The following is a 14,071-nucleotide window of genomic DNA, read 5'->3' as shown; positions in this document are numbered from 1 at the left end:
CTGCTGCGGGTCCGCAGCGGCCAAAACCGCTGCGGAACCGCAGCAAAATCCGCAGCGTGTGCACACAGCCTAAGGTCTCCCCTGCAGACACACAGGGAGCAGTGTGGGCGTGTCTACAGTGAACTGGAGGAAGCTTAAAGGTATAGTGTCCATGCACTATACAGAGAAGCTTAACTACATCAGTGAGCTGCACACGCTGACATGGTTAACACTGACTGAAGCTCTGGGTGTGGTTGGGCCCCCTCAGAGCAAGGGGCCCGGGGTGACCGCCCCCTCTGACCCCCTGCTAGCTACACTACTGATTCCATTGCTTCTGTTAGGAACGGCGGAACGCACTAAATAAAAATAATAAAGTGCGTTCGCCACTCGGGGTCCACCGTGCAGTAGGTGTTACACCGCTGCAAAGTAATGGCAGACACAGAATATGGCGGTATATCGTGCACGGGTTGAACGTCACCCAAGTGCGGTAAGCAATCTCTGTTTGCTCACAGAGATATCAGCAGAGGTAAACACAAAAGGCTGAGCCTGTTAGTGTCACAGGAATCAAGTAAATGCACACACGGTATCTGGTCACAGGAGCAGGACCCAAGACAGAGGAGCTGCTTCCGTCTAGACATACCGTGCGTGTGGCGTCGCTACTGCGGACGCCAAAGAGGGCTGCAACTGCAGCGCGGCGTAGAACACTGCCGCTAGTCAACAAAGCAAGGAAGCAGGCGCAATGTCGGACGCTAGCACTGTGGATGATGCAGTAGTGGCTAGAGGCATGCCACGCGCTGGCGCTGACTCTAATCTAAGCCCCTGTACACATTCGTAATATCAAAGGAAGGTGACCTTAATGAGTCATTCTCAGGTTCATACGTCCATCATCTTTCACACAGTAGCAACTAGAGACTATACTAGCGCAGGGCCGAACGGTCATGCGCGCTTTTTATAGCCGGGACCTTCCGGAAGCTTCCAGATCTCCGAGATGGACCAATGAGATCTGGAGCAGGACCTGGGCACATGACTCCCGATCTCCAATGGGAGATCGTCTCATGAGCATGCCCAGTAGGAGAACAGAGGGACTTAGTCTCTGGAGCGATCTGCTGCAAAGCAATCTCCTCTGCGGTAGATAGACAGCAGGAGACCTCAGAATGTGAGGCTTTGGATTCCTGCAGAGCAGATGCAGAAACCTGACGCCTAACAGCTTCTTGTGTTTCCATTTGCAAATAAGAATGATCCCACTACACTATGACACCCCTTCAGATATTTGTTGTTAGGGCTGGCGGAACGCACCAAATAATAAAGAGATGGTAATAAGATGCGTTCGCAGCCCGGGGTCCAGCGTGCAGAGATGTTAACTGCTCCTCGGTAATGGCGGACACTAAATGGCGGTATCGTACTGGACAAACGTGGGTTAAACGCCACCCCTTATATAGTAGCGACGGGCTCTGTTGCTTCACAGAGCCACGGTACGGCATAACACAAATGCCATACCCTGTTAACTGGCACAGAGCACAGCTGAGTCTGCGCTAGCGTACGGTCACAAGACTCTGCCTCAAGGACGCAGGGTAAGAGCCTATCTAGACCCATTAGGCGCACGGCATCGCAACTGTTAACGCCATTAATAGACACTGGCTACTGTGGAGTGCAGACCAAGTGCACAGTGGCGTACAAGCAAAGCCACTACTTGGCACTGAAGCTAGGCCCTTACTCTGCTTCCTACCTGCACTATCAGCCAAGGCACTACCTGGCAAGGCTGATCAACACATGTACCAAGGGTAGGGGTTTCTTAATGAGTCAGTCACCAGAGACATTCATACGTGCATACAACACTCACTCCACAAAGTCTATACTAGCGCACGGCTGTGCAATCTTTTATAACAGCAGCCTTTTAGTTACCCGCTGTTTACGCTGGATACCAGCTCCCAGTGTCTGAGCATCAGAGCACGCTAGGGTTGTAAATCCAGAAGTTAGGAAAGAAAAATTAAAAGAGGTAGAAAGTAACCGACTTTAACGACCTTCTGACAAAAGATGAAGAACAAAAGCAATATGTCCTGCAAGTTGTAAGCAAATGCCGAGCATTATATTCTGACGTTTCAAAAACTACTTTAACAAAAGCTCTAGAATAGATTAGATAACTATGTAAAACTAGATTATGGCCCGATGCTATCGCATCGGGAGGATGCGATAGCATCACACCTCTTTCCATGTTAAACCTCAACACACACACTCCTCTCACCTTTCACCATCTCCACTCACTCTTTCACTCCACATACGACCTTCTCTCACTCCGTCTCTCATACTCACGCCGTCATCGCCGCTGCTCCACGATCCCCGACATCTTCTTCCGCCGGCGCCATCCTGGATCCAGACGTTGTCCACGCCGGCGACTTGTTCTTGCGGCGACGCCATCTTGAGTATCGTGAAATCCCGCGATAGTCAAGATGGCGTCGCCGGAAGAACATGTTGCCGGCGTGGACGCGTCGGGATCCAAAATGGCGTCGGCGAAATCTCGCGAGTTTTCGCCGACGCCACTTTGGATCCCGACGTCGTCCTCGCCGGCGACATGTTCTTGCGGCGACACCATCTTGAGTACCGCGGGATTTCGCCGATCCAAAATAGCGTCGCCGCAGGAACATGTCGCCGGCGTGGATGCCGTCGGGATCCAAAATGGCGTCGGCGAAATCTCGCGAGATTTCGCGACGCCATTTTGGATCCCGACGTCCTCCACACCGGCGACATGTTCCTGCGGCGACGCCATCTTGACTATCGCGGGATTTCGCCGATCCAAAATGGCGTCGCCGCAAGAACATGTCGCCGGCGTGAAGGACGTCTGGATCCAGGATGGTGCCGGCGGAAGATGATGTCGGGGATCGTGGATCAGCGGCGATGACGGCGTGAGTATGAGAGACGGAATGAGAGAAAGGGTCGTATGTGGAGTGAAAGAGTGAGTGGAGATGGTGAAAGGTGAGAGGAGAGTGTGTGTTGAGGTTTAACATGGAAAGAGGTGTGCGGTGACGTCACCGGTTACAACTGGACGGAAGTTGTTACAACCGGAAGTTGCTTAGGGCATTTATTATTATGGATTATCAACTCATGTAGGTTAGCGTGCTCTGATGGTTCATCTGTGCTACTGAGCAATTTATTAGCCATTAACAACTTTTCATTGTCTAATGGTGGGATCAAAAAACGATAATCCCACCAACTCTGCATTCAAATACCACAAATGGTTCGAAAATTTGGTCAGGGCTATTTCTGCAATGTTGTTGTCACATTCTTTATAGTCTAACAGACTATGCAAAATACCTAAATCTTAAAATACCTCAATTTGGATTTTTTCAAACTTTGAGCGACGAGCGGCACGGGTTAACGTCGTTTGATCGAGCTCAAATTTTGGCTCTCTCAATATCTGGAAAGGGGAATCGTTTTGTGGGGTCCAGACGAACAAGATTCTGACATTTTTTTCCCCCCATATGAGATCCGGTCACCCTAGTGCTGCCCAGTGGGAGACCAACGATAGATTTATGGCCCAGACCATTAGGCAACGATTAACAGTCAGCCAACTGATCCTTGCTACGTGTCACACACAACGATGTCGTTTCGACATCGCTGCAACATCACCAAACTGGTGACATTGCAACAATATCGTTCACAATATTGTTGCCTGTAACGGGGCCTTTAGTCCCAGGATCGCCTGCTTGCCGCTGACTAATGCTGGATGCTATAGCTGAACCTGGGGCGCTAGCAGCAATCTGACGCATAGCATTAGCCTGAGCAAGATGCTGGGACCGACGTCTGTGCTGAGCAGGAACCTCTGCAGCTGCAGAAGAATGGGAGACCGTAGAGGACATGGCTTGAGATTCCCCCTGTGCAGTGGCATTTGTTAACAGCTATTAAGTCTCTTTTTAGCCTTCTTTTTTGTAAGATATGCATTCCCAGAGCCTTTAAGCGCTGATAGGACATACTTTGCAGTCCGCACACCATCCTGGTAGCTCTTCTCTGTACTTGCTCCAGTTTGTCAATGTATTTTTTTTTTAAAATGTGGTGCCCAGAACTGGACATAGTATTCCAGATAAGGCTTGACCAAGGATGAGAAGAGTGGGATAATTACTTCTAGGATGTATTAATGTATTAATAGCAGAGTCTAGAACTGTTTGCCTTATTTGCTGCTGCGTCACTGGGGGTAGCCAAGACCCCAGAGAACATGATTCGGGTCAGTTTTTACCAACCCCGGTGTTGCGATCACCGTTATTAACGGTATAACGGCGACTGCAAAAAAAAGTCAGATTTTCCATTTAATTTTTCTCTCCTATGATGTGATCGCACATCAGAGGAGAAACAGGGTCCCACCATTTCCCCCCCGGTACCTCCGTTGTCCTTGCAACCTCTCGTGAAGACCCTCGGGCCACCAGCATCTTCTTCCAGGAGAAAATGGCGGGCGCATGCACAATGCACCTGCCGAGATCTGGCACCCAGCAACAATAGGAAATTTTTCCTAATGTTTCATTTTGATCACTGTGATAGGGTCTATCACAGTGATCAAAATAAAAAAAAGTAAATTAAACCCCCTTTATTGCACCCTTAGTTAGGGAAAAATAAAATAGAAGTATTTATTTCCATTTTCCCATTGAGGCTAAGTGCACACGTTGCAGAAAATTTCTGCTCAAAAACCTGAATCCCTTCCCAGAAACCGCACCTATTTTTCCACGGCTTTTTTTGCACGATTTTTGCGCGGTTTTGATGCGTTTTTTTCCGCAGCGGTTTCTAAACGCATGGAAGAAGCCAAAACCGCGGAAAAATCCGCAAAATTAATGTGCATGCTGCGTTTTTGACCGCGATGCGTTTTTTTCACGGTAAAAAACGCATCAATGTGCACAAAAAGTGCAAAATGCATAGAAATGACTGTGCAGCTTATTTTTAGCGGTTTTATAGTGAAAACCGAGGTAAAAACCGCTAAAAAAACGCTGTGTGTGAACACAGCCTTATCGTTAGAGTTGGGCTAAAGTTAGGGTTGCAATTAAGGTTAGGTTTGTAGTTAGGGTAGGGACTAGGGGTGTGTTGGGGTTAGGGCTGGAGTCAGAATTGGGGGTTTCCACTGTTTAGCTACATCAGGGGTCTCCAATGTGACATGGCGCCACCATTGATTCCAGCCAATTTTGCGTTCAAAAAGTCAAACGGTGCTCCCTCCCTTCTGAGCACTGCCATGCACCCAGTGGCTTTTACCCACATATGGGGTATTGGTGTACTCAGGAGAAATTGCACAACACATTTTATGGTCCATTTGGATACCCTTTGGAACCAATTTTTTTATTATCACAAGTAAATTTTTTGTGAAAAAAGTAAAATGTTAATTTATTCCTTTCACATTGCTTTAGTTCTCGTGAAGCATCTGAAGGGTTAATAAACTTCTTGAATGTCGTTTTGTGCGTCTTGAGGGGGTGCAATTTTTCAAATTGTGTCACTTTGGGGTATTTTCTGTTATATTGACCCCCCAAACTCACTTTAACCCCTTACTGCCATGTGACGTACTATCGTGTCCATGTGCCCTGGGACTTAATTCCCAGGGACGGGATAGTACGTCACAGCGATCAGCGGTGCCCACGTGGTGAGCGCCGCTGATTGCGGCCGGGTGTCAGCTGATTATCACAGCTGACACCCGGCACAATGTGTCAGGGGCGGTCACGGACCACCCCCGACACGTTAACCCCTTGCAAACCGCGATCAAACACGATCGCGGTGTATCGGGGGTTAAAGGGAAGCATTGCCAGGGAGGGGGCTCCCTCCGTGCTTCCCTGAGCCCCCCACAGCAGCGCAATGTGCAACGCTGCTGCGGGGGTCTCCGTCCCTGCAGGTCCCCGAATCCAATATGGCGACGGGGACCTTCGGTGGCCTGCAGGGAGCTGGCTTCCTCAGTGCCTGCAAAGCGCAGGCAAGAGGAAGTCTTCTTCAATGCCTGTGACAGATCGCTGATCTGTCACAGTGATCTGTGATGTGACAGATCAGCGATCTGTCACAGGACAGTGATGTCCCCCCTGGGACAACCTAAAAAAGTAAAAAAATTTAAAAAAAAGTGTAAAAATAATTAAAAAAAAAAAAAAAGATCGCTACATAAAAAAAAATTTCCCTAATAAATTCATTTTTTGGAAATAAAAAAAAAAACAATAAAAGTACACATATTTGGTATTGCCGCATCCATAATGACCCACCCTATAAAACTTTCCCATTAGTTAACCCCTTTAGCGAACCCCTCAAAAAATAAAAATAAAAAACGAAGCAAAAAATAATGTTTTATCATACCGCCGAACAAAAAGTGCAATAACGCGCGATCAAAAAGACGCATATAAATATTCATGGTACCGCTGAAAACGTCATCTTGTCCCACAAAAAACGAGCCGCCACGCAGCATCAGAGAAAAAATAAAAAAGTTATATCTCGCAGAATAAAGCAATGCAAAAATAATTTTTTATATAAAATTGCTTTTATTGCATAAAAGCGCCAAAACATAAAACAATGACCTAAATGAGGTATTGCTGTAACCGTACTGACCCGAAGAATAAAACCGCTTTATCAATTTTACCGCACGCGGAACGGTGTAAACGCACCCCCCAAAAGAAATTCATGAAACGCTGGTTTTTGTTCATTCTGTGTCCCAAAAATCGGAATAAAAAGCGATCAAAAAATGTCACGTGACCGAACATGATACCAATAAAAGCGTCAACTCGTCCCGCAAAAAATAAGAACTCACATGACTCAGTGGGTCAAAATATGGAAAAATTATAGCTCTTTATATGTGGTGATGCAAAAACTATTTTTATACTAAAAAGCGTCTTTTAGCGTGTGACAGCTGCCAAACATAAAAACCGCCATAAATAGTAAATCAAACCCCCCGTTATCACCCCCTTAGTTAGGGAAAAATAATAAAATTAAAAAAATGTATTTATTTCCATTTTCCCATTAGGGTTAGGGTCAGGGCTAGGGATAGGGGTGTGTTGGGGTTAGGGTCAGGGCTAGGAATAGGGGTGTGTTGGGGTTAGGGTTGGAGTTAGAATTGGGGGGTTTCCACTGTTTGGGCACATCAGGTGCACTCCAAACGCAACATGGCGTCTGATCTCAATTCCAGCCAATTCTGCGTTGAAAAAGTCAAATGGTGCTCCTTCCCTACCAAGCTCTGCCATGCGCCCAAACAGTGTTTTACCCCCATATGTAGGGTATCAGCCTACTCAGGACAAATTGCAAAACAACTTTTGGGGTCCTATTTCTCCTCTTGCCCTTTGGAAAATAAAACATTGGGGGCAAAAATATCATTTTTGTGGGAAAAAAATATGATTTTTTTATTTTCACGCCTGGGCGTTATAAACATCTGTGAAGCCCTTGGGGGTTCAAAGTGCTCACCATAAGTGCTCTAGATAAGTTCCTTAGGAGGTCTAGTTTCCAAAATGGTGTCATTTGTGGAGGGTTTCCACTGTTTAGGTACATCTGGGCTCTCCAAAGGCAACATGACACCCGCAGACCATTCCATCAAAGTCTGCATTCCAAAACATCACTGCTTCCCTTCGGAGCCCCGACGTGTGTCCATACAGTAGTTTTCTCCCACATATGGGGTATCGGTGTACTCAGGACAAATTGGACAACAACTTTTGGGGTCCATTTTCTCCTGGTACCCTTGGGAAAATAAAAAAAAATTGGGGACTAAATGATCATGTTTGTGGAAAAAATACGATTTTTTAATTTTCACACCCGGGGGTTATAAACTTCTGTGATGCAGTGGGGGGTTCAAAGTGCTCACCACACATCTAGATAAGTTCCTTAGGGGGTCTAGTTTCCAAAATGGGGTCACTTGTGGGGGATTCCACTGTTTAGGTACATCAGGGGCTTTCCAAACGCGACATGGTGTCCGATCTCAATTCCAGCCAAAAACGTCAAGTGGCGCTGCTTCCCTTCCGAGCTCTGCCAGGTGCCCAAATAGTGGTTTACCCCCACATATGGGGTATCAGCGTACTCGGGACAAATTGCACAATAACTTTTAGGGTCCTGTTACCCTTGGAAAAGTAAGAATTGAGGGTGAAAAGATCATTTTTGTGGAAAAAATATAATTTTTTTAATTGTACGGCTGTACGTTATAAACTTCTGTGAAGCCATTTGGGGTTCAAAGCTCTCACCACACATCTAGATAAGTTCCTTGGGGGGTCTAGTTTCCAAACTGGTGTCATTTGTGGGGGTCTCCACTGTTTTGGTACATCAGGGGCTTTCCAAAAGCGACATGGTGTCCGATCTCAATTCCAGCCAAAAAAGTCAAATGGCGCTGCTTCCCTTCCGAGCTCTGCCATGCTCCCAAATAGTCATTTACACCCACATATGGGGTATCAGCGTACTCAAGACAAATTGCGCAATAACTTTTAGGGTCCTATTACCCTTGGGAAAATAAAAATTGGGGGTGAAAAGATCATTTTTGTGGAAAAAAAAAGATTTTTTAATTGTACCGCTGTACGTTATAAACTTCTGTGAAGCCCTTGCGGGTTCAAAGTTCTCACCCCATATCTAGATAAGTTCCTTGGGGGGGATCTAGTTTCCAAAATGGGGTCACTCGTGGGGGGTTTTCACTGTTTAGGTACATCAGGGGCTCTCCAAACGTGACATGGCATCCGATCTGAATTCCAGCCAATTTTGTATTGAAAAAGTCAAACGGCGTTCCTTCCCTTCTGAGCTCTGTCATGCGCCGAAACAGTGGTTCCCCCCAACATATCAGGTATCAGTGTACTCAGGACAAATTGCACAATAACTTTTGCAGTCTAATTTCTCCTTTTACACTTGGTAAAATAAAAAAAAATTGAACCTGAACTATTTTTTTTGTGAAAAAAAGTTAAATGTTCATTTTTTTTTAAATATTCAAAAAATTCCTGTGACGCACCTGAAGGGTTAATAAACTTCTTGAATGTGGTTTTGAGCACCTTAAGGGGTGCAGTTTTTAGAATGGTGTCACTTTTAGGTATTTTCTATCATACAGACCCCGCAAAGTGGCTTCAAATGCGATGTTGTCCGTAAAAATAAAATGGTGTTGCAAAAATGAGAAATCGCTGGTCAAATTTTAACCATTATAACTTCCTAACAAAAAAAAATATTGGTTCCAAAATTGTGCTGATGTAAAGTAAACATGTGGGAAATGTTACTTATTAAGTTTTTTGTGTGCCGTATATCTGTGATTTAAGGGCATAAAAATTCAAAGTTGGAAAATTGCGAAATTTTCGCCAAGTTTCCGTTTTTTTCACAAATAAACGCAAGCTATATGAATGAAATTTTACCACTATCATGAAGTACAAAATGTCACGAGAAAACAATGTCAGAATCACCGGGATCTATGGAAGCGTTTCAGAGTTATTACCTCATAAAGGGACAGTGGTCAGAATTGTAAAAATTGGCCCGGGCATTAACGTGCAAACCACCCTTGGGCGTTAAGGGGTTAAATGTGAGGTGGTCCCTAAAAAAATGGTTTTTGTAAATTTTGTTGGAAAAATAAGAAATCGCTGGTCAAATTTTATCCCTTATAATGTCCTAACAAAAATAATTAAGTTTCCAAAATTGTGCTGATATAAAGTAGACATGTGGGAAATGTTATTTATTAACTATTTTGTGTGACACCACTCTCTTGCTTTAAGTGTACAAAAATAAAAGTTTGAAAACTGAAAAATTTTTCAAAATTTTTGCCAAATTTCCATCTTTTCATAAATAAACGCAAGTTATATTGAAGAAATTTTACAAATGACATGAAGTACAATATGTCACAAAAAAAACACTCAGAATCACTGGGATACTTTGAAGTGTTCCAAAGCTATGACCTCATAAATTGACAGTGGTCAGAATTGTAAAAATTGGCTTGGTCATTAAGTACCAAATTGGCTGTCACTAAGGAGTTAATTATTTGTTCAAAGATCTTTCCTGGTATAGAAGTAAGGCTCACTGGCCTGTAATTTCCTGGCTCCATCTTCTTTCCTTTTTTGAAGATAGGGGCAATATTTGCCCTTCTAAAATCTTCTGAGACTTTTGTTCTCCAGAATTTTTTCAAAGATTCTGGCTAGTGGTCCTGCAATTTCTTCTGCTCTTTCAGTACCCTAGGATGTAATTAATCTGGACCAGGAGATTTCAATTCATTTAAGTGTTCCGTCTCCATCTCTCTGTTTATAGTGTGGATTCTTTTAAATTCCTATTTTGCATCTGTGTTCTCTATAAGCAATTGTAAAGTTCAGCATTTTCAACATCATTTTACTGCTTTTGGGCTTCCTTGCAAGCCTCACTTCAGTACCAGCTTTAGCTCTTCTAACACCCTACAAACATTATATTCTTCTTTAGATATGCCCCCCTCTTTCCATTTAATCATTTTTTTGTATTTTTAACAAGTGATTAAGTTCTGTGGTCATCCTTCCTGGTCTCTTTAAAGGACATCCAGCCATTGGACCTTTCCTAGCCTCTATTAAGATGTGCCATCATAGTTGGAATCAGGGCTACCTGGTCAGGGTCCCACGCACACGTTTCGCCCTGTACCAAAACCCTAGCTACGCTTCTGAGGTGAACCTTTTCTTAGGCCTTATTCTCTCTGATGCAGATATATAATAACGTGATAATTGTAGAATGCTGTGCAATATGTTGGCTATATACAGTGGGGCAAAAAAGTATTTAGTCAGTCAGCAATAGTGCAAGTTCCACCACTTAAAAAGATGAGAGGCGTCTGTAATTTACATCATAGGTAGACCTCAACTATGGGAGACAAACTGAGAAAAAAAAATCCAGAAAATCACATTGTCTGTTTTTTTTTCATTTTATTTGCATATTATGGTGGAAAATAAGTATTTGGTCAGAAACAAGCAATCAAGATTTCTGGCTCTCACAGACCTGTAACTTCTTCTTTAAGAGTCTCCTCTTTCCTCCACTCATTACCTGTAGTAATGGCACCTGTTTAAACTTGTTATCAGTATAAAAAGACACCTGTGCACACCCTCAAACAGTCTGACTCCAAACTCCACTATGGTGAAGACCAAAGAGCTGTCAAAGGACACCAGAAGCAAAATTGTAGCCCTGCACCAGGCTGGGAAGACTGAATCTGCAATAGCCAACCAGCTTGGAGTGAAGAAATCAACTGTGGGAGCAATAATTAGCAAATGGAAGACATACAAGACCACTGATAATCTCTCTCGATCTGGTGCTCCACGTAAAATCCCACCCCGTGGGGTCAGAATGATCACAAGAACAGTGAGCAAAAATCCCAGAACCACGCGGGGGGACCTAGTGAATGAACTGCAGAGAGCTGGGACCAATGTAACAAGGCCTACCATAAGTAACACACTACGCCACCATGGACTCAGATCCTGCAGTGCCAGACGTGTCCCACTGCTTAAGCCTGTACATGTCCGGGCCCGTCTGAAGTTTGCTAGAGAGCATTTGGATGATCCAGAGGAGTTTTGTGAGAATGTCCTATGGTCTGATGAAACCAAACTGGAACTGTTTGGTAGAAACACAACTTGTCGTGTTTGGAGGAAAAAGAATACTGAGTTGCATCCATCAAACACCATACCTACTGTAAAGCATGGTGGTGGAAACATCATACTTTGGGGCTGTTTCTCTGCAAAGGGGCCAGGACGACTGATCCAGGTACATGAAAGAATGAATGGGGCCATGTATCGTGAGATTTTGAGTGAAAACCTCCTTCCATCAGCAAGGGCATTGAAGATGAAACGTGGCTGGGTCTTTCAACATGACAATGATCCAAAGCACACCGCCAGGGCAACGAAGGAGTGGCTTCGTAAGAAGCATTTCAAGGTCCTGGAGTGGCCTAGCCAGTCTCCAGATCTCAACCCTATAGAAAACCTTTGGAGGGAGTTGAAAGTCCGTGTAGCCAAGCGAAAAGCCAAAAACATCACTGCTCTAGAGGAGATCTGCATGGAGGAATGGGCCAACATACCAACAACAGTGTGTGGCAACCTTGTGAAGACTTACAGAAAATGTTTGACCTCTGTCATTGCCAACAAAGGATATATCACAAAGTATTGAGATGAAATTTTGTTTCTGACCAAATACTTATTTTCCACCATAATATGCAAATAAAATGAAAAAAAAACAGACAATGTGATTTTCTGGATTTTTTTTTCTCAGTTTGTCTCCCATAGTTGAGGCCTACCTATGATGTAAATTACAGACGCCTCTCATCTTTTTAAGTGGTGGAACTTGCACTATTGCTGACTGACTAAATACTTTTTTGCTCCACTGTATATATATAAAATTTAGAGGAGACATGTCCACATTATAAAGACATCGCAAAGTAACTGATAGTTCAACAGTCACAGGTGGAGTGAGGGCCCTGCTTAAAGTTTACAATCTATAAGGAAATTGGAGGGACACTATAGGTATAAAATATTTGTTATGTGTGGTACAGCCATCTTTTAGGGTTTTTCAAAAAAACCTGCATGATACAGTCATCAGCCAGTATCTGTCTAATTACAGTTACCAAGTGCTATTAGGTACATGGAGGATGTGAAGACAGATGAATTGCAAGGATCATATTCTGAGAAAAATTTAAAAAGAGGAAACAGGGGAGAGTTAGGCTAGTGAATTTAGACAGACCATCTTCAAGAGATGATTTTGTAAATCATGATTAAAAAGGTGGGGGCTAGGCATTAGTCAGATTGCCTGGGGTAATACATTCCAAAAAAATGGTGCAGTATGAGAGAAGTCTTGAGAATTGAGAATGATGTAGGATGTTAGTCTTAGATCAGTTGTGGAGCAGAGAGCACAGGTAGGATGCTAGACAGAGATGAGGGAGGAGATATAGGATGGTGCAGATCTGGGGAGAGCTTTGTGGGTGAGAGGGACAATTTTGTTATTGTATTATATAATGAATGGCCAACCAGTGCAATGAGAGGCACAAGGTGGAGACAACGGTGAATCAGGTGGTCAGAAAAATGATCCTGACTGCCGCATTCAAGACAAACTGGAGAGGATAAAGTTTGGTCAAAGGGAGACCAACCAATAGAGAGTTGCAGTAGACCAGATGAGAATAAATAAAAGCGACAATAAATGTTTTTGCAGTTTCAACGGTGAGAAAAGATGGGATTCTGAAGATGCTTTTAAGATGCAGGTAACATGAGCGAGCGAGTGATTGCAGAAAACTTTCCTTTATTGCCTATATCAAATATAACTTTCATGAGTGTGTCACATCCTCCTGGGAGATCTGGCGTAAGAAAATCCCTATGTACTGTGAATCGCAGATTGTACTGTAACAAGACAGGTAAAAAGGCAAGGGGGTGAATACTTTCACAATACACTGTATAAACACACATGGTCCAAATTGTTGGTATCCCTCGTTTAATGTGAGAAAAACCCACAATGGTGACAGACATAACTTGAATGTGACAAAAGTAATAAATAAAAAATCTCTGAAAATGAACAAATGAAAGTCAGACATTGCTTTTCAACCATGCTTCCACAGAATTTAAAAAAAGTCTGACTTTCATTTGTTCATTTTCATAGATTTTTTTTTATTACTTTTGTCAGATTTAAGTTATTTCTGGTGCCAAAAATTTTGACCACATGTATAATGCCCTCCCCCTATATATCAGTATATACTGGCCACCCCCCATGCATCCTATACATCAGTATATAACACCCTTCATGGCGTAACTACCGGGGCCCAGAGTGCTTAGAGGCCCGCCTAGTCCAGAAAAGCAGCCGGCGTCTGTGTCATTTCCGGTCCTGTGCATTGTGGGGGGAGTATTGGGTGTACTCGCCAGCTTCAGAATGTGCAGTGCAGTGCACATGCGCCGGAGCCGACCTGTACACCGGAGCAACGCTAACTGTATGGGCAAACACAGCACGCCGGTACATTCTGCGGCAGTGCAGGAGAATCGATCTCCCTACTCTGCCAACCGGCTGCGGTGGGGGGGCCCGTGCCAGCATTGGGTCCCCTCCTGTCATCGCAGGGTCAACTGTATCGGCTAGATGCCAATACAGCTGACTGCACTGATGAGGGAGCGTTACGCTCCCTCTCCCATCCTCCCCCTCTCAGCATCTGACGTCATTGACGCAGTCCAGAGATGTGAGGGTG

Source organism: Dendrobates tinctorius, unplaced genomic scaffold (genome assembly GCF_039654945.1).
Source record: "Dendrobates tinctorius isolate UK_male_01 unplaced genomic scaffold, ASM3965494v1 ptg000250l, whole genome shotgun sequence".
Taxonomy (NCBI): Eukaryota; Metazoa; Chordata; class Amphibia; order Anura; family Dendrobatidae; genus Dendrobates; species Dendrobates tinctorius.
The sequence above is the reverse complement of the archived record's forward strand: the minus strand, read 5'-3'. Positions refer to the sequence as shown.